The sequence below is a fragment of the Palaemon carinicauda genome, chromosome 25, assembly GCF_036898095.1.
Source record: "Palaemon carinicauda isolate YSFRI2023 chromosome 25, ASM3689809v2, whole genome shotgun sequence".
Lineage (NCBI taxonomy): Eukaryota > Metazoa > Arthropoda > Malacostraca > Decapoda > Palaemonidae > Palaemon > Palaemon carinicauda.
This window is the reverse complement of record NC_090749.1, coordinates 96,936,663-96,956,662: the sequence shown is the minus strand read 5'-3', so window position 1 is coordinate 96,956,662 and position 20,000 is coordinate 96,936,663. Positions and strand designations below refer to the sequence as shown.

Here is a 20,000-nt window from a genome sequence, read left to right as displayed (position 1 = left end):
CTTGTGGAGCCCATCTGAACGTTTGGTGAACTAAACTCTCTTGGGGAGTGCGAAGAGCATACCCAAACCCTCTCCACCTACCCCTCATCATATAATAATAATTAAAATACATTATTTCCTTTTAAATTTAAACACACCTCAGCATTTGTAATCTGAGTGAGCAGCCTTCCCAACCAAAGTCCAGAGCAATTACGTAATCAGAGAAGCATTACTTCCTCCCCCAATAAAAGTTTCTCTCTCTCCCTGCTATTCTGGAAGGCCAAACTTGGCACGGAGCGACTCCAAACTTGAAAGAGAATGATTCCCTTAAGTGCGATGAAGGGATGCAATGATTCCATAACTTTTGTTATGGCTGTCTTGATGTTCAGCCTCTTGGAAAGAGACTTTTGTTCGAGGGGAATTTGAATATCATTATTAACTTTTTAATTGGAATTTTTTTTTCGTTAAGGCTTGTAGTGGTGGTTTTGTGTGTGGGTTTGTTCTACTTTGGTTTATAAAAGTTTTATTGATATATTGGTTTTATGGGGGAGATATCTTTCTTGTTCTTTATTAGTTTTTAAAAAAAATTCTCTCTCTCTCTCTCTCTCTCTCTCTCTCTCTCTCTCTGTTATTCTTGGGCATGTAGACACACATACATACACACATATATATGTATATATAAACATACATATATATATATATATATATATATGTGTGTGTGTGTGTGTGTGTATGTATATATTTATTTGTATCTAAAATTATCTTTACACATATGTATGCATGTATAAAGTATATATTATTTTATATGCTATCTCTCTCTCTCTCTCTCTCTCTCTCTCTCTCTTTCTATATATATATATATGTATATATATATATATATATATATATACATAATGTCTGTACATGAGTGTATAACGTCAATTGTTTGACTTATAGCAAATATTTTCAGATTCAGCTCTCAGCTTATGTCCTTCTGCAACCCAATCCCTACAGCAACAGTCAACCAACTACCCTACACAAATATGAGGACCACTTAGGCCAGCCCAAACTTACCCATAAACAATCATTTAAAGCTAAGAAAACCTAAGTAAAGAAACTATCTCTACAACCAAAACAACCTGCGGACGAAATCCTAGATCCTCCTTACCACTTGTTTGAGGACATCGTCGGGCACATTTCTAGGATTATCACAAAGCGCCCTGGCCGACGAGTGTGAGAAGATGATGGGGGCTTTGGTGGCCTCGAGTGTGTCCCGCATTGTCTGCGGTCGACACGTGGGGAGAGGTCCACCATCATCCCCAGACGGTTCATCTCTTGCACTACTTTCTGTGGGGATTAGAAAGAAGGTGAGTTAGAAACAGGGAGACGGAGGAGGAGAAACATATGTATATTAGGATGATAAGAAGAAGAAGTAGAAGCATATGAATATGAGGATGATGAATAAGAAGAAAGATAATGTGTAAGATCACATGGGGACATTGATGCGAAAGCGTCTAGTTGCGCTTACGTTATTTCTGTTACTTGGGGACATGAATGCAAAAGTTTTTACTTGTGTTTACATTACTCTCTGCAGGATTAGAAAGAATATGAATTAGGAATACATAGAAGAAGAAGAAGAAGAAGAAGAAGAAGAAGAAGTAAAAAGCATATGAATATGAGGATGATGAATAAGAAGAAAAATAATGTGTAAGATTACTTGGGGACATTGATGCGAAAGCGTTTAGTTACGTTTATGTTTTTTCTGTTACTTGGGGATATGAATGCAAAAGTTTTCAATTGCATTTACATTACTCTCTGCAGAATTAGAACCAAAGGAAATAAAGAAGGAAAAAGAAGCATATGAATATGAGGATGATAAAGAAGAAGGAGAAGCATATGAATAGATAGATGAAAAATGTGTAAGATTACTTGGGGACGTTAATGCGAAAGTGTTTAGTTGCGTTTACGTTCTTTCTGCAAGATTAGAACCAAAGGAAATAAAGAAGAAAAAAGAAGCATCTGACTATGGGGATGATGAAGAAGAAGGAGAAGCATATGAATAGATAGATGAATAAGAAGGTGAGTAATGTGTAAGATTACTTGAGGACATTAATGCGAAAGTTTTAGTTGCATTTACGATCTTTCAGCAGGATTAGAACAAAAAGAAATAAAGAAGATAAAAAAAAAAAGCATATCAATATGAGGATGATGAAGAAGAAGGAGAAGCATATGAATAGATAAATGAATAAGAAGGTGAGTAATGTGTAAGATTACTTGGGGACATTAATGCGAAAGTGTTTAGTTGCGTTTACCTTCTTTCAGCAGGGTTAGAATACATATGAATTAGAAAAACAGATGAAGAAGAAGACATAGAAGCACGTGAATATGAGGATGATGAATAAGAAGAGAAAGAATTATGTGTAAGTTTACTTGGGGACATTGATGCGAAAGCGTTTAGTTGCGCTTACGTTATTTTCGTTACTTGGGGATATGAATGCAAAAGTTTTTACTTGTGTTTACATTACTCTCTGCAGGATTAGAAAAAATATGAATTAGGAATACATAGAAGAAGAAGAAGAAGAAGAAGTAAAAGCATATGAATATGAGGATGATGAATAAGAAGAAAAATAATGTGTAAGATTACTTGGGGACATTAATGCGAAAGTGTGTAGTTGCATTTATGTTTGGTTACTTACCTTCCCAAAATCCGTTAGCCCAGAATGACCTAGGCTATTTCCTTTAGATTCTACGACAGAGGAAGTCGCCCTGAAAAGAAAGATAACGATTATAATCACATTGATGACAACATAATAACCAATTATAATCATAATGATAGTTACTGGTTATGATAGATACTTCTGAAATTCTTAAACGATTTAGTAATATTCAACAATCCAGAAGTGTTATGTTGTATCTTATTTGATTATTCAGATTTTCTTTAATATCTCTCTCATATTCATTCTTTCTTGAGATTTATGTACCATATTGTTAGTCGACTATTGTGGGTTGCAGCAGCCTCGGGGGGAGAGCAAGGAGAAGGAAACCAAAGAGCAAAAAAACACTTAGACACAAAGACTGTATATCATTAAAGCATGACGTCTTGTCATGGTAATCCTTACCCTATTTGGGTAAAATTATTCTCTCTCTCTCTCTCTCTCTCTCTCTCTCTCTCTCTCTCTCTCTCATTGAAAGGATATACACCGTTTTCATGGAAATTGTGATCCTTAAGAATTGATACTCAAATAATTGATGAAATTAATTATGAATTGTTGTTGGCTGACCAGGGTGTGGAATTCACATCTAGAGAGAGGATAGGTTCCAAGGAATGAATGAGGGGAGGTATTGTTCGATTGTGAGGTCGCTAATATGAGTTACTCATGAGTCTTGTGTGTGAATGATGTAGGGATTATTCTATTTTCGTGTCTTAAGAGCCAACCCCTGTTATAGAAAAAATCGATTGTTGAATGATTTGTATAGTAGCCTCAATTAACTGATTAATAAAGAAAAATCTAGTTTAGAAAACTTAGATTACGAGTGAATCAAGACTTCGTCTTCCAAGCAAAGAGAATCAGTAACGTGGAAGGTAATCAAACAAGGAAAAGTTTGTTGGAAGTTAAATTAACTTCTGAATTTGAATTGGCTCAAAATGAACATCTAACAGTGTAGAAAATGCATTACTATCTGGTGAACCGAGTAGGAGGTCCTCGTATTCTTGATTCCAGGAATCAACTCTGGAAATGCAGATCTCATGCATCATTCTTTGTCCTGGAATTATTGATTTAAAGTGTATTGTCTCCGGACTGGAGTACTGAGGAGGGTTTGTCTGGGAGATGAGGGAGAGTTTATTTCTTTTTCCTTTTTCTTTTAGTTGCTATAAAATGATGAATATAATATACTTAGTAAATCTAAAATTGAGGAATTAGGTAGAAATAACAACATTTAAGTCTGGTCACTTGGAGAAACTAGAGCAGTGGTTCTCAAACTTTTGGTAATTGCCCCAATAATAAAGAACATACTAAAAGTAATAGTTCTTTGAAATAATTATAGATAAACGAATAAAGAAATAGACAATGAAGCATCAAATAGATTTATATCTTGAGCAGCATTTGCTATTTTCAATCTCAAAAGAGAAAAGAAATCTATGTGATATAAGTAAATTGACAAACACTTTTGTTGATTGCTTCGTGTCTCTACCGTATTCAGTTCTGCAGTTGATGAGGTAATTTTTGCCTCTTGATTTTCCTCTATTGACTGCAATACTAAGTAGAAAGGCATATGCTGGTTAGCTCTGGAGGAGAATCGAGGAATGGATAATGTAGACTCGGTAGAGCAGAGAGAGAGAGATGAAGAGACCCAAGAGACCTTGGCTCGCTAAACCTATTTACTGTTGACGGGAGGTTATTGAGGACAGTGACACAGCAGCAGCAAAGAGTGGATAAAACTCGGCAAGTTGATTACCAGAATGAAGAGTCGAGTCATTTTTGCGTCAAACTCTGAATGGAATATTGGAAACGTCCCTGAATGGTGATCTGGTGAACTGGGGTTCAGGAGCCGCTCAAACTCAGTAGTTTCTTGCAGTGTCTGCAACCTCACCATCCTTGTGAACTAAGGATGGGGGGGGGGGGGGTTTGGGAAGCCTATAAGTTTACCAGCTGAGTCATCAGCAGCCATTGCCTGGGCCTTCCTGGTCCCAGCCTGTATGGAGATAGTGCTTTGGTGTAGATCACATGTATTTATGGTCAGTCTCTATGACATTGTCCTGCTAGGGGATTGTTACTGTCAATTGCCGCTGCTAATTATGAGATTCATAAGTGACCTTTTAACCTTTAGAGACAGGTTCCCGACTTAAGTTCATCTTAAAACCAAAGTTTGGAATATCCAGATGAAAGAGTGTTTATCCTGATAAGCGATATGAACTTCATAAATAATATAACATCAATATCTTTACATTAATCATCAAAGAAAAAATTCTTTAAATAATTTTTTTTTTCTATAAAATGACCAATGCTTTTATTTTGATTTTTTTTTTGTCCTACGAATAATGTCTAATATCTAAATTCATTATTCCTTAAGACGAGTAAAAGTAAGATTAATTTCTTAAATATGAATACATTAGAAATTAAGTATTTCAATAGTTTTTCTTTTGTATTATAACTTCACATAACTACCGGGTGTAACGATACCAAAAAGTTTGTGAACAACTGGTCCTAGAGGATGACACCTTTGTGGTAAGTTTACTAAGGTGGTTAAACAAGTAGAGAAAATAGGAAGCTAATATCTGCGTAAGGTATTATGAGATGATCTGATACCATGGGTAGAATCAAAGATGCTAAAGAGAGAATTGAAGACTTGTTTAAAGAATTAAAGGCCACTCATGAATGGCAGGGGCAAGGGACAGTGTACAATGCCCTAGCTAGCAGAACAATGCCCTAGAGACTGACCATATATACATATGATCAGCGCCCAAGCCCTCTCCACTTAAGCTAGGACCACGGAGGGCCAGACAATGGCTGCAGATAACTAAGCAGGTAGACCTGTAGGCTCCCCAAAATCCCTTCTTAGCTCACAAGGATGGTGAGGTTGCAAAGACTACAGGAAACTATAGAGCTTGAGTGAGACTCGAACCCAAGTCCAACGATCGCCAGGTGTTTGTTAGCTTGTTGAAAACGGGTGACTGTACGTTTCTGTATAGTTAGCAGGTTTAGGAGCTTAAACGGATAGGTAGTGAGACAGGTTTAGGATATTTTGACAGCAAGGAACACAGGAGGTGTTTGAACAAAACTGCCTTAGCGTCCAAAAGATGTGAGAGGCTTTAATAGTTTCCATAGTTAAAGGATGAATAGGACAGCTACCATCATTATAACATTTGAAGCCAACCCCTCATGTAAAAATAAAGGATGACAAGCTTGTTAGTAGAAATTATGAGGTTAAGAGATGATGATGGGAAACACAAGAGTTGTGGAAGATACTAGTGAATTGCAAGGAAGTGTGTAGAGGCTAGATGAACGGCTGAGGAGCAGTCGTTGGAACCTTAAAATGTGACTGATGATGTGGAAGTTTTACTACACACAAGGTTCATCCATGAATGAGTTGTTGAATAAGTGGGGCTTTTGAGTGTTTTTTTTTTTTTCCTGGAGCGATCTCCTTTTGTGTGAAATGGTTTTAATACACACAGTTATCCATATACACAAGTAAATATTATAAATATATCAAACTATATGAATATATATGTATGTATATATATATGTATATATATAAAATTATATTTACATAGATATACATATATGCAGGTAGATAGATAAATAGATATATACAAACACACATACACACATATATATTCCTCTTGTATACCTATCTATACACATAACACACACATATATTTATAATATACATATGTATATGTATGTATATATATATGTGTGTGTATAAATATTATATATATACATATACATGTATATATATACATATATATATATATATATATATATATATATATATATACACATACTACCTGTGCATATGTAAATCATGAATGCACATATGTCGAAGTAAAACAATGACTCAGATAATCTTCAAATCCAAAAAAAAAAAAGCAATTTCAACTTAATTCATCTTTAAAATCTTTTTTAACTGACTACTGATTACTCTCTATGATTGATGAGTTGACGTTGCAATATCAAGGGTCACTGCTTCGCACCTTCATAAATATCAAAGCTTGGAGGATTTCTTTGTCCGTGATAAATGAGAGACGTCAGTTTTGGCGATATTTCAGAAGGTGTTAATTAAGGAGAGAATTAACAGAGGGGTATTAAAACGTGTATTAATGATTCGTTAATCTTTTTATAGAATGAATTATATGGAGGTTTAAAAACCTGTTTGGGCATGCTTATGTGTGTATGCTTATATATACTGTATATATATATATATATATATATATATATATATATATGTAATATATGTATATATGTATATATATATATATATATATATATATATATATATATATATGTGTGTGTGTGTGTGTATATATATAGGCGTATAAATATAAAATTTCATATGGATATATATACAGCATATACACACCACACACACACACACACACATATATATATATATATATATATATATATATATATATATATATATAATATATATATATATATATATACACATTATAGATAAACACTCATATATACTTATACACATTAATATATATAGTTCATATACATATGTATGTATTATAAATTATATTTGCATGTTGTAAGGATGATTGGGGCAGGAGTCCTAAGTGTAGTTTTTCATAATAATAATAATAATAATAATAATAATAATAATAATAATAATAATAACAAACAACCTTACCATGGCGTATTACAGGCGTGAGTAAGAGTGAGGTACCTAACCCCTAATTCGTACATCATCCGCAGCGTGCCCAGGCTGTTACTGATGCCATGTCCTCCCTCGATGGCTATAAGGCTGGCGATCTTCCCCTTTTTGAACACTGTTGTGATATCTGTGGAAGGGGAGACACGGAAGAGGGGAGAAGCATTACTTCCTGTTCTAGAGATAGTCACAGATATGAGGGGTTCTGGATTCGGAAGTAAGAAACATTACTTCAGATCCGGGAGATGGGAATAGACGAAAGAGGTTGTTATACGTCGATTAGAAATATCAATATTATGTTTTAGGAACTGTGAGGAAGGTTATATCTATATATTAAATATTACGGTTAAGATTGAAGCATTGTAAAGGAGAGAAGCATTACTTGCTGTTCTAGAGGTAGTCACAGATATGAGGGTTCTGGCCTCGGAAGTAAGAAACATTACTTTCAGATCCGGGAGATGGGAATAGACGAAAGAGGTTGTTATACGTCGATTGAATTTATCAATAATATGTTTTAGGAACTGTGAGGAAGGTTATATCTATATATTAAATATTACTGTTAAGATTGAAGCATGGTAAAGGAGAGAAGCATTACTTGCTGTTCGAGAGATAGTCACAGATATGAGGGTTCTGGCTTCGGAAGTAAGAAACATTACTTCAGATCCGGGAGATGGGAATAGACGAAAGAGGTTTGTATACGTCGATTAAAATTATCAATAATATGTTTTAGGAACTGTGAGGAAGGTTATATCTATATATTAATATTACTGTTAAGATTGAAGCATTGTAAAGGAGAGAAGCATTACTTGCTGTTCGAGAGATAGGTCACAGATATGGTAGGTTCTGGATTCGGAAGTAAGAAACATTACTTCAGATCCGGGAGACAAAAGGTATTGTTGAATGTCGAATAGAAATATCAGTATTATGTTTTAGGCCATGTGAGGAAGGTTATTTCTATATATTATACGTTAATGTTAAGATTAAAGCATTGCAATGATTTGTACTGTATCTTAAATATGTCGTTGTATTCTGGAACAATCTAGATTCCATTATGTACTTTCGGAGAAAATGTCTATAGCGCATTTTACAGTAAGAGCATATTTAATGCTTTAGGAGACGATTTTTTGGTGACATAATTTGTGACACATGCACTAAATTGTATACCTCATTTATAACGCTATTATATTTTATATACACAACCAAGGAGATCCTGGAAGATCGAATATCATCATAAGCTGTGTTACTGATTATCATCTTCGACATTTGAAACTACGTTTTGGGAAACTCCTTCCAAATCCGGAGCCGAGTTTTCTTCATCATCTGAGTTCTCACATCATTGATATTTATAAATTTAGGCCTCGTAGACCATTACGGTGAATTTAAGTAATTTATGATTCTTTTAGAATATTGAAAATACTATTCTTCTTAGATATAGTTATTGTTATCTTTTCTAGCTATTATTTTTTTGGCTGTTTACTTTTTTGCTATTTTCTATCGCTGTAATTAATTACTAAGGTAGTAAAACATCTGATGTACATTTTAGAATCTACGATTTGATGTAGCTGACCGTAAAATGTGTCTAACTTAAATGTTAGAAACATTACTTCAGATGCTGGAGATAGAAACAAATATTGAGGTGTCTAGCTTATGATGAAAGAAACATTACTTTAAATCCTAATGTAGTAAATACTGAAACAATATACCAGAACCATGGGAGTAAGAATACACATAAAAGACGAGAGAGAGAGAGAGAGAGAGAGAGAGGAGAGAGAGAGAGAGAGAGAGAGAGAGAGAGAGAGAGAGAAAACATTACTCCAGAATCTAGGGTTGAAACTATATATGAGTAGGCCAGTTTGTATATAAGCTCTATAATAAGCCATAGCTTACGATCCTATTTCGAAGTAGAACTGAGAAACAATATAAGTAATATTTACTTCTTGACAGTAATGTCAGTTTATTGTTGGTCCAGCCTGGGGCTAAAATCACACTCTTGTACCGAATTAGGAAGATATAAAAATTACTACCAATACTTCAGATATAGATACTACTATTTTTAAAGATATTAAAGGTGACACTGTGAAAGATAATTATTAAGAAAACGGAAGTAAAGTAGGTATTGGCAAAAGAAATGAAAGAGAACATATATTCATTCGTGGTTTTATAGTATCAATTTGTAGAATTTGACACCTAATATAGCAAAACAAACATTATAACCGAGAATCTATGTTAGGAAAATATGATTATGAGAAGTATATCTATATAATGTAGCTATATATATATATATATATATAATATATATATATAGTATATATATATATATATATATATATATATATATATATATATATCTGTGGAAGATAGGAAGAATATTATATTGACGATACAGATGAAGCTGAATGAGACTTAAAAAATTAACAAATTTTGTAACATTTTGAATTTTAGGTTAAAAAATTGTCAATGTATCTTATAGTGAATCTTTGTGAGAGAGAGGAGAGAGAGAGAGAGAGAGAGAGAGAGGAGAGGAGAGAGAGGAGAGAGAGAGAGAGAGAGAGAGAGCCACTCTGCATGTATATAAGGAGAGCTGTGTTGCTGTAGAATACTAGAAATAGATTTCACAGAAAGGAGGGTCACTAATGAGAGAGGAGAGAGAGAGAGAGAGAGAGAGAGAGAGAGGAGAGAGAGAGAGAGAGAGATGATTGTGAATGATTTACATATACGAATTTATTAAATGATTTATGATTATCTAATCAACACCGTTAAACTTTGAAAGAATTATTAGTTTTATTTCATTTACTGGAATAAAGTATATATTTTTTTTTATATTTCCAAAAGGATTTTAAAACTTATTTCTCCATCGTTTTCCATTTTCAACAATTCTCGACTTGAAAAATGAATATTTCCAAAAATATTACACTTGCAAACTGATTTTCAAACGGATATCTCCATCAATCCTCGAACATGCTATATCTAACTCCTTTTCAACAATTCTCAAACATGCTATCTCCTTTTCAACAATTCTCAATGTATTTCTCCAATCTTACTCATGCATTCACAACTCCCATAATTCTTAATCCTCCAATCCTTCTAACCCCATCCAAGAAGAGATTCCTGCACCGTATCACAAAATCAAATAGATTTCTCAAAGCCAGATAGCATCAAATCTCGAAGACGTTGGAACCGACGATAAGAAAAAATCGTGGTATTAATTACTGCTTCAGAGACGTTGCCCTGAACTAATGACTCTCTGCTTCTGAAGGCAATAGCTTTTCCCCCTCCTGACGTTATTTGTCTTCAGTGCTTTTGTCTTTCAACAACGTAAAGTACCTCTCTCTCTCTCTCTCTCTCTCTCTCTCTCTCTCCTCTCTCTCTCTCTTCTCTCTCTCTCTCTCTTTATTCTAGCATTCCCTTCTCCCCTCTCCGTTTCCAGTTACCAATAATTCATTTACTCTCTCCTGGCCGGCTGGTTATTGTCTTCTATTACATTCCCTTTCTCTTGGTTTTCAAACAATTCCCTCCGGGTTTCTAGTCTCGGTTTCAAACTCGAAGCTTCGATACCGGAGTTAATGATTAAGATGAGAATGTTGTCCTTTATACGCTATTTCTTTCTCTATGGGACATCTTTTATGGCTACTCGAAGACCATGCGCTATATTCTGGGCTACTGAGAGACAGGGTCGCCTTTTCGCTATTTTGTAGTTAAGCTGAGACCACCAGTCTCCATTGTTCTGTTTAACTGAGGATCTAGTAGCTGTCTTTCTAGTTCCTTTTTTTCTGGCTATGTAGAAGTCAAATTGTTATTTTTTCGCTATTAGAAGACCAAAATGCTATTTTCCTTATGAAGACTAAGCTTCACTTTTCAAAGAAATTTGGAACCCAATCACTATTTAGCTGGTCTCTCGATAGCCAATCAAAATTTTTTCTGGTCTTTTGATAGCTAATCACTATTTTCCTGGTCTTTTGATAGCCAATCACTATCTTTATGGTCTCTTGAAATCCAATGGACTATTTTTTCTGGTCTTTTGATAGCCAATCAAAATTTTTCTGGTCTTTTGATAGCTAATCACAATTTTCCTGGTCTTTGGATAACCAATCACTATTTTCTTGGTCTCTTGATAGCCAATCCCTGTTTTCCTGTCTCTTGATTGCAAACACCATTCCTTTGGTCTCTTGATAGCCAATCACTATTTTCCTGGTCTCTTGATAGCCACTCACTATTTTCCTGGTATTTTGATAGCCAACCACCATTTTTCTGGTCTCTTGATAGCTAATCATTATTTTCCTGGTCTCCTGATAGCCAATCACTATTGTTCTGGTCTCTTGATAGCCAATCACTATTTTCCTGGTCTCTTGATAGCCAATCACTATTTTTCCTGGTCTTTTGATAGCCAACCACCATTTTTCTGGTCTCTTGATAGCTAATCATTATTTTCCTGGTTTCCTGATAGCCAATCAACTATTGTTCTGGTCTCTTGATAGCCAATCACTATTTTCCTGGTCTCTTGATAGCCACTCACTATTTTCCTGGTCTTTGATAGCCAACCACCATTTTTCTGGTCTCTTGATAGCTAATCATTATTTTCCTGGTCTCCTGATAGCCAATCACTATTGTTCTGGTCTCTTGATAACCAATCACTATTTTCCTGGTCTCTTGATAGCCAATCACTATTTTCCTGGTCTTTTGATAGCCAACCACCATTTTTCTGGCCTCTTGATAGCTAATCATTATTTTCCTGGTCTCCTGATAGCCAATCATTATTTTCCTGCTTGGTCTCTTGATAGCCAATGACTATTTTCCTGGTCTCTTGATAGCCAATGACTCTTTTCCTGGTTTCTTGATAGCCAGTGACTATTTTCCTGGTCTCTTGATAGCCAATCACTATTTTCCTGGTCTCTTGACAGCTAATGACTATTTTCCTGGTTTCTTGATAGCCAGTGACTATTTTCCTGGTCTCTTGATAGCCATGACTATTTTCCTGGTCTCTCGATAGCCAACCACCATTTATCTAGTCTCTTGATAGCCAATCACAATTTTCCTGGTTCCTCGATAGCCAACAACCATTTATCTAGTCTCTCGATAGCCAACCACTATTTTCCTGGTCTCTTGATAGCCAATCACTATTTTCCTAGTCTCTTCAATAGCCAACCACTATTTTCCTGGTCTCTCGATAGCCAACCACTATTTTCCTGGTCTCTTGAGAGCCAATCACTATTTTCCTAGTCTCTCAATAGCCAACCACTATTTTCCTGGTCTCTTGATAGCCAACCACTATTTTCCTGGTCTCTTGATAGCCAATCACTATTTTCCTAGTCTCTCAATAGCCAACCACTATTTTCCTGGTCTCTCGATAGCCAACCACTATTTTCCTGGTCTCTTGATAGCCAATCACTATTTTCCTGGTCTCTCGATAGCCAACCACTATTTTCCTGGTCTCTTGATAGCCAACCACTATTTTCCTGGTCTCTTGATAGCCAACCACTATTTTCCTGGTCTCTTGATAGCCAATCACTATTTTCCTAGTCTCTCAATAGCAACCACTATTTTCCTGGTCTCTCGATAGCCAACCACTATTTTCCTGGTCTCTTGATAGCCAATCACTATTTTCCTGGTCTCTCGGATAGCCAACCACTATTTTCCTGGTCTCTTGATAGCCAACCACTATTTTCCTGGTCTCTTGATAGCCAATCACTATTTTCCTGGTCTCTCGATAGCCAACCACTATTTTCCTGGTTTCTTGATAGCCAATCACAATTTTTGCTGGCCTCTTGATAGCCAATCACCCTTTTACTGGCTATTTGGAGACCCAGTTGCTATTTTCCTCATTTTTCTGCACCCGATTTTATTTTCCTGGAGTACTCAGACACCCAGTCACCATTTTCCTGTTTTTTGGGGGGATCCAATTATTATTTTCCTGACTAAGAAACACGATCCCTCTTCTCTCTCTCTCTCTCTCTCTCTCTCTCTCTCTCTCTCTCATCTCTCTCTCTCTCTCTCTCTCTCGCTTTCACGACCCTTAATGGCTAAACATTAGGAAGTTGCCCCTTTCCCGTGTCGCCTTAATGCATTTCTTCTGAATTTATTCTTTCCTCCATTTCATCAAGAACTAATGCTTTCAACTTCCGTCTCTCCGACGGTATTTTTCCTTTATATGTATTTTAGCAATAACTCTCCCCCCCCCCCCTCTCTCTCTCTCTCTCTCTCTCTCTCCTCTCTCTCTCTCTCTCTCCCCCCTTCCTTCCTCTTACCATTTAACCTGTTTAATGTTTCCTGAACATTTAGGAGTTTAAGATATGCTCATTCATATGATTTTTTAATTTATTTTATGGGTGACTTTGTTTATTATTTTGGTTCTTATCTGAGTAATTGATAGTTTTTATTTATGAATAGTTTGTAGACTCTTATCTATTATCATTTATTAAAAAACCCCAATTTTTCTTAATCAAAATTTATAAAGTACTTATTGATAATTACACCTTCCACAGTATTGTTCATTGTATTATGATTTGAAAAGTATTCTATTGTTAATTACAGTACTAACTACATTTACCACTATTTTGAGATTTAGCTGTATATGGTAAGACAAAATTTTAAACCATGAACATTTTGAGATTTTTTTATGCTACAAACTAAAATTACGAGAAAAACCTTAATACCTTCAATATCCTGTCTTTGGATCTACCCCATTTCCTACTTTTATTTATTTCATCTTGAAGTCATTCAGGAAATATTTTATCAATATTAATTCTTTTTCAGAAAACTTCTAAAACTCAAAAATTACGAAAGCTGAAAAAAGTAAAGAGAACAGTCCTGTTTTTTCCTTCAACTCCCATAATTCTGATCCTTAGAAACACGCCCCTTGAATTAACCAGGTCCTACATGGCTTTTAAATTGGCCGTGGAAATAATGCTTAGACAACTGGAAACATTATGTCGTAAATACAGTCTTTTAGAACGTAGGTAATCAAGACCAATTCTTTTGAGTAGATTATAGGAAACCAGCCACCCGTTGAGAGTTATTGGGTCCTTTAACTGGCCAGACAGTACTACATTGAATCCTTCTCTCCTGGCTACGGCTCGTTTTCTCTTTGCTTACGCATACATCGAATATCTGGCCTGTTCTTTCTATATTCTCCTCTATCCTCTTTAACCTGACAGCAATGTGATTACCAAACAGTTCTTCTCCTTCAAGGGGATAACTACTGAACTGTGATTGTTCAGTGGTTACTTTCCTCCTGATAAGGGTAGAAGAGACTCTTTAGCTATGGTAAACAGCTCTTCTAGGAGAAGGACACTCCAAAATCAAACCATTGTTCTCTAGTGTATGGTAGTGCCATAGCCTCTGTATCTTGGTCTTACACTGTCTTGGGGTAAAGTTCTCTTGCTTGAGGGTACACTCGGTCATGCTTTGCTGTCTTATTTCTCTGTCTTGTTTATATAGTTTGTATGTGAAGGATTTAATTTAATGTTGTTAATGTTCTTCAAATATTTTATTTTGATTGTATATTCTTTGCTTGTATTTTACTTATTTCTTTGTTTCCTTTCCTCACTGGGTTATTTTGCCCCGTTGGTACCCTTCGGCTTATAGCATCTTGCTTTTCTAACTAGGGTTATAGCCTAGTATTTAATGATAATAATAATAATAATAATAATAATAATAATAATAATAATAATAATAATAATAATAATAATAATAATAATGATAATAATAATAATAATAATAATAATAATAATAATAATAATAATAATAATAATAATAATAATATCTGCTTAGTTTTACATTCATCACTATCTCTTTTTATCCACCATTTGCCAGAATTATGGGTGACATTATCTGTCCATTTTTTCCTTAAACTTAAACCATTCTTATGAATTATTTTCGTGTTTTTAATCAAAATTTCTTTCTCGTCTTCAGACAATTTTCCAAAGTGGTTTCTCGCATAAATTGGTTTCCTGACAAGGAATGATCAACATTTTTTTTATAAATATTTCCTTCGAGTTATATTTATTATTTTTATTTTCCCAAACGTTTTCCTTAAGTAATTGGATTTTATTTTTATTGGTTTTCCTTGGCATAAGAGTTAGTCTTCGGTACATCATTCTTGATAGTCTGTCAATCATTTTTAAGTTTTCCATTTCATTTAAAAAAAAAATAAAAATCCTGAACTTTTCAAAAACTTCCGTAAGCAAAGTGAATTATGTTTAATTTTCTTTACATAGAAGCTTATTCTATCAATCAATGTTTTTAAAAAAAGGTTGCCTATTTTCCAATTTTATTTCTAAAGACTTTTCGAAATATCATGCATCTGCCATTTTCTTTTCAAAATAGCATAATCTGATTTCCAATTTATTTCTAAATCAAAATTTTCGTCTGTATTTTAATTTCTTTAAAACCCAAGGCTGCGTATCCTTCTCAAAACATTACCTTCTATTCAGTATTTTCTTTCTAAAACAATATCTTCTGTCTTGTAATTTCTATTTTGAAGCATAATAGTCTATCTCCTAATTTCTATCAAAGGAATTATTTATTCTATACCAAAAATAATGATGTATATCATATCTCTCATTCTCTTTTAATCTATTTCCTAAAAAATACCTAAAATTTTTGTTCAGATTTCCTCATTTTAAACTTTTCCTACTAAAAACAACATAGGCTTATATCAGTTTATTCTGAAAAGAATGTTACATATCTTTCTTTTTTTCTTTTCAGAAGAACATTGTCCTTCCTCCCAGTCTTTTCAAAACAACATTGTCTTTATTCCAATTTCTTTCCAAAACAAACTTGTGTATCTTTAAATTTCTAATCAAAGCTAAATTGCATATCTCTTTTCTAAAATAATGTTATCTCTCATCAAAATCATTTAAAGAAAATAATAAAGTATTTCTTATTTCGTTTTAAAACAACGTTGTGTCTTTCTTTTCTTATTTATTAGAAAAATCTATATTTCATAATCTATTTATTAAACAGATGAACATTATAAATTTTATTTTCCAAAATAACATTCAATATGAATTTATTTCCATCAAAATCCCTGTTGAATATTTTCCTGTTGCTTTCAAAAAAAAAAAAAAAAAAAAAAAAAAAAAAAAAAAAAAAAAAAAAAAAAAAGAACAGGGTATCCTCTGAGTCCTTTCAAAGTGTGTCGTTTTTTCTTAAATTTCATATCAAAATAATATCACCTATCTTCTAGTTTTATCCTAAACAATGTAGTTCATCATTCAATTTCTTTCCCAAACAATATTGTATTCCTTTCTTTTACATCCTAACACAACAGCGACCAAATACCAATTTCTTTATAAAATCATATCGCTTGACTAATGTCTTTCCAAACCAACATTAACCATCTTCCAGCCTTTATTTTAATGTAAACAACGTCGTATATCTTCTAGTTACTTTCCAAAATATTTATATTACTTTTAAATTTCTGTACAAAACATCGCTTATCTTACAGTTTTATATATATCAAACTAGCATCACTTGGCTTCCATTTTTTTCTCCCTTATAATGTCTTCCCCATAAATACTAATTATCTTTAAGTTTCTTTCCAATCTATTCTAAAACAATTTCATAAATGTTTCTATTTTTTCTCAAAACAGCGTCATGTGTTTTACCATTTGTTTTTAAATCCGCATGTTTTATCTTGCGATTTCTTTCCAAAACAATGCCATCTATCTTCTACTGTTTTCCCAAAACCAGGCCATCTATCTTAGAATATCTTCAAAAGACCAATCTACATATCTACTAATATCTTTCCAAACCAAGGCCATTTAACTAATAATATCTTTCCAACCCAAGGCCATTTATCTTCCAATATCATCCCCCAAAAAAGGTCATCTGTCTTTCAGTATCTTAGTAAAATAAGGCCATCTACAAATATCTTTCCAAAACAATACTAATATCGTCTAAATACACAGACAGTTATACTTCCAATCTCTTCCCGAAACAAGGTCATTTATCCTCCAATACCTTCATGAAACAAGGACATATACCTTACAATATCTTTCCAAAAACAAAGGTTGTCTATATAACAATTATCTTCCTAAAACTAGGCCATTTTCTCCCAATATCTTCCCAAAACAGTAACATTTATCTTCCAATATCTTTCCGAAACTAGGCCATTTATCTTCCAATATCTTTCCGAAACTAGGCCATTTATCTTCCAATATCTAACCAAAACAAGGACATATACCTCACAATATCTTTATAAAAGAATTCATCTATATAACAATATCTTCCTAAAACTAGGCCATTTATCTCCCAATATCTTCCCAAAACAGTGACAGCTATCCTCAAATATCTTTCCAAAACAAGGTCATTCATCTCCCAATATCTAACAAAACAAGGCCATTCATTTTCCAAAATCTTTCCAAAACGAGGCCATTTACCTTACAATATTTTTTCCTCCAAAACAAAGCCCTTTATCTCCCATCTACTGTATATTCCAATATCCATCCAAAATAAGGCCATTAATTTCTCAATATCTTCCCAAGACATGGGCATTAATTTTCCAAAAAAATTTCAAAACAAGGCAATTTATCTAATATCTTCCCAAGAACCAGGCAATTCATCTTCCAATATCTTTCCAAAACAAGGCCATTTATCTTCCCATATCTCCCAAAGCAAGGCAATTTTTCTTCCAATATCTTCCCAAAACAAGGCCATTTATCTTCCCATATCTTTCAAAAACAAGACCATTCATCTTCTAATATCTTTCCTAAACAAGGCCCTCTATCTTCCCATATCTTTCCAAAACAAGGTCAATTATCTTCCCGTATCTTTCCAAAACATGGTCGTTTATCTTCCTATATCCTCCCAAAAACAAGGCCATTTTTCTTACAATATTTTTTTCAAAACAAGGTGATCTACATTCCAATATCTTCCCATAACAAGGCCATTTATCATCTAATATCTTTTAAAAAAGCAGGCCATTTATCTTCTAATATCTTTCTAAAACAAGGCCATTGATCTTCTAATATCTTCCTAGAACAAGTCTATTTATCTTTCAGTATCTTTCCATAACTAGGCCATCTACACCCAAATATCCCCTAAAAGCAAGACCATTTATCTTCTAATATCTATCCAAAATAAGGCAATTTATCTTCAAATACCTCTCCAAAACAAGGCCATTTTTATTCCAATATCTTTCTAAAGCAAGAATATTTACCATAAAATATCTTTCCAAAACGAGGGCCCTTTATCTTCCAATATCTACACAAAACAAAGCCATTTATCTTCCAGTATCTTTTCATAACAAGGCTATTTATCTACCAATATCTTTCCAAAACAAGTCCATTTAATTTCCAATATCTTTACTAAACAAGGCCATCTATATTCTGATATCTTTCATAAAAGAAGGCCATTTATCTTCTAATATCTTTCTAAAACAAGGCCATTAATCTTCCAATATCTTTCTAAAATAAGGCCATTTATCTTCCAATATCTTTCCAAAACCAGGCCATCTACATTCCAATATCGTACCATAACAAGGCCATTTATCTTCCAATATCTTTCCGAAAGAAGGCCATTTATCTTCAAATATCTTCCTAAAACAAGGCCATTTATCTTCAAATATCCTCTCAAAACAAGGCCATTTATCTTCCAATATTTCTCCAAAACAAGGCCATTTATCTTATAATATCTTTCCAAAACAAGGCCATTTATCTTTCATTATCTTCCCAAAATAAGGCCATTTATCTTCCAATATATTTTTAAAACAAGGCCACTTTTCCTCCAATATCTTTCCAAAACAAGGTCATCTACATTCCAATATCTTCCAACATATTCCCAAAACAAGGCCATTTATCTTCCAATATCTTTCCAAAACTAGGCCATTAATCTTTCAATTTCTTCCCAAAATAAGGTCATTTATCTTCCAATATCTTTCCAAAACTAGGCCATTAATCTTTCATTATCTTCCCAAAATAAGGTCATTTATCTTCCAATATCTTTTTAAAACAAGGCAATTTATCTTCCAATATCCTTCTAAAATAAGGCCATTTTTCTTCCAATATGTTTCCAAAACAAGGCCATCTACATTCAAATATCTTCCAATATCTTCCCCAAACAACGTCATTTATCTTCCAATGTATTTCCAAAACAAAGCCATTTACATTCCAATATCTTTCAATATCTTCCCAAAACACGGCCAATTATCTTCAAATGTCTTTCCCAAACAAGACAATCTGCATGCCAATATCTTCCCAAAGCAAGGGCATTTATATTCCAATAACTTTCTTAAACAATGCAATCTACATTACAATATCATTTAGTATCTTCCCAAAACAAGGCCATTTATCTTCCAATATCTTTCCGAAACAAGGCCATCTACATTCCAATATCTTCCCAAAACAAGGCTATTTATCTTCCAATATCTTTCCAAAAGAAGGCCATTTATCTTCAAATATCTTCCCAAAACAAGGCCATTTAGCTTCCAATATCTTTCCAAAACAAGGCCATCTACATTCCAATATCTTCCCAAAACAAGGCTATTTATCTTCCAATATCTTTCCAAAAGAAGGCCATTTATCTTCAAATATCTTCCCAAAACGAGGCCATTTTCTTTCAATATCTTCCAAAAATAAGGCCATTTATCTTCCAATATCTTTCCAAAACAAGGCCATTATCTTCCAATATTTCTCCAAAACAAGGCCATTTATCTTCCAATA

The 20,000-nt window shown here is 33.8% G+C and overlaps 1 pseudogene; it reads right to left on the bottom strand.

Annotated features, from left to right (window-relative positions):
• LOC137619159 (dipeptidase 1-like) overlaps positions 1-20,000 on the bottom strand; it is a 44,000-nt pseudogene that overhangs the window by 16,847 nt on the left and 7,153 nt on the right.